The sequence below is a fragment of the Procambarus clarkii genome, unplaced genomic scaffold (assembly GCF_040958095.1).
Source record: "Procambarus clarkii isolate CNS0578487 unplaced genomic scaffold, FALCON_Pclarkii_2.0 HiC_scaffold_772, whole genome shotgun sequence".
NCBI classification, from domain to species: domain Eukaryota; kingdom Metazoa; phylum Arthropoda; class Malacostraca; order Decapoda; family Cambaridae; genus Procambarus; species Procambarus clarkii.
The window spans coordinates 60,067-63,084 of NW_027189805.1; positions in this window are offsets into that span (position 1 = coordinate 60,067).

Here is a 3,018-nt window from a genome sequence, read left to right on the forward strand (position 1 = left end):
ACACCAGTATAGACCACCAGTATGGACGGTGAAGCAGGGAACACACAGTATAGACCACCAGTATGGACGGTGAAGCAGGGAACACACCACACAGTATAGAAAACCAGTATGGACGGTGAAGCAGGGAACACACCACACAGTATAGACCACCAGTATGTACAGTGAAGCAGGAAACACACCACACCAGTATAGACCACCAGTATGGACGGTGAAGCAGGGAACACACAGTATAGACCACCAGTATGGACGGTGAAGCAGGGAACACACCACACAGTATAGACCACCAGTATGTACAGTGAAGCAGGGAACACCACACAGTATAGACCACCAGTATGTGCAGTGAAGCAGGGAACACCACACAGTGTAGACCACCAGTATGGACGGTGAAGCAGGGAACACCACACAGTATGGACCACCAGTATGGACAGTGAAGCAGGGAACACCACACAGTATAGACCACCAGTATGGACGGTGAAGCAGGGAACACCACACAGTATAGACCACCAGTATGGACGGTGAAGCAGGGAACACTACACAGTATAGACCACCAGTATGGACGGTGAAGCAGGGAACACCACACAGTATAGACCACCAGTATGGACGGTGAAGCAGGGAACACCACACAGTATAGACCACCAGTATGGACGGTGAAGCAGGGAACACACAGTATAGACCACCAGTATGGACGGTGAAGCAGGGAACACACCACACAGTATAGACCACCAGTATGGACGGTGAAGCAGGGAACACACCACACAGTATAGACCACCAGTATGGACGGTGAAGCAGGGAACACACCACACAGTATAGACCACCAGTATGGACAGTGAAGCAGGGAACACACCACACCAGTATAGACCACCAGTATGAACGGTGAAGCAGGGAACACCACACAGTATAGACCACCAGTATGGACGGTGAAGCAGGAACACCACACAGTATAGACCACCAGTATGGACGGTGAAGCAGGGAACACAACACACAGTCTAGACCACCAGTATGGACGGTGAAGCAGGGAACACACAGTATAGACCACCAGTATGGACGGTGAAGCAAGGGAACACACAGTATAGACCACCAGTATGGACGGTGAAGCAGGGAACACTCCACACAGTCTAGACCACCAGTATGGACGGTGAAGCAGGGAACACAACACACAGTATAGACCACCAGTATGGACGGTGAAGCAGGGAACACCACACAGTATAGACCACCAGTATGGACGGTGAAGCAGGGAACACCACACAGTATAGACCACCAGTATGGACGGTGAAGCAGGGAACACACAGTCTAGACCACCAGTATGGACGGTGAAGCAGGGAACACACCACACAGTATAGACCACCAGTATGGACGGTGAAGCAGGGAACACACAGTCTAGACCACCAGTATGGACGTTGAAGCAGGGAACACACCACACAGTATAGACAACCAGTATGGACGGTGAAGCAGGGAACACACCACACAGTATAGACCACCAGTATGTACAGTGAAGCAGGGAACACACCACACCAGTATAGACCACCAGTATGGACGGTGAAGCAGGGAACACACCACACAGTATAGACCACCAGTATGGACGGTGAAGCAGGGAACACTCCACACAGTCTAGACCACCAGTATGGACGGTGAAGCAGGGAACACAACACACAGTATAGACCACCAGTATGGACGGTGAAGCAGGGAACACCACACAGTATAGACCACCAGTATGGACGGTGAAGCAGGGAACACCACACAGTATAGACCACCAGTATGGACGGTGAAGCAGGGAACACACAGTCTAGACCACCAGTATGGACGGTGAAGCAGGGAACACACCACACAGTATAGACCACCAGTATGGACGGTGAAGCAGGGAACACACAGTCTAGACCACCAGTATGGACGGTGAAGCAGGGAACACACCACACAGTATAGACAACCAGTATGGACGGTGAAGCAGGGAACACACCACACAGTATAGACCACCAGTATGTACAGTGAAGCAGGGAACACACCACACCAGTATAGACCACCAGTATGGACGGTGAAGCAGGGAACACACCACACAGTATAGACCACCAGTATGTACAGTGAAGCAGGGAACACCACACAGTATAGACCACCAGTATGTGCAGTGAAGCAGGGAACACCACACAGTATAGACCACCAGTATGGACGGTGAAGCAGGGAACACCACACAGTATAGACCACCAGTATGTGCAGTGAAGCAGGGAACACCACACAGTATAGACCACCAGTACTGGACGGTGAAGCAGGGAACACCACACAGTATAGACCACCAGTATGGACGGTGAAGCAGGGAACACCACACAGTATAGACCACCAGTATGGACGGTGAAGCAGGGAACACCACACAGTATAGACCACCAGTATGGACGGTGAAGCAGGGAACACCACACAGTATAGACCACCAGTATGGACGGTGAAGCAGGGAACACCACACAGTATAGACCACCAGTATGGACGGTGAAGCAGGGAACACACAGTATAGACCACCAGTATGGACGGTGAAGCAGGGAACACACCACACAGTATAGACCACCAGTATGGACAGTGAAGCAGGGAACACACCACACAGTATAGACCACCAGTATGGACGGTGAAGCAGGGAACACACCACACAGTATAGACCACCAGTATGGACAGTGAAGCAGGGAACACACCACACCAGTATAGACCACCAGTATGAACGGTGAAGCAGGGAACACCACACAGTATAGACCACCAGTATGGACGGTGAAGCAGGGAACACCACATAGTATAGACCACCAGTATGGACGGTGAAGCAGGGAACACACCACACAGTCTAGACCACCAGTATGGACGGTGAAGCAGGGAACACACAGTATAGACCACCAGTATGGACGGTGAAGCAGGGAACACACATTATAGACCACCAGTATGGACGGTGAAGCAGGGAACACTCCACACAGTCTAGACCACCAGTATGGACGGTGAAGCAGGGAACACACACACAGTATAGACCACCAGTATGGACGGTGAAGCAGGGAA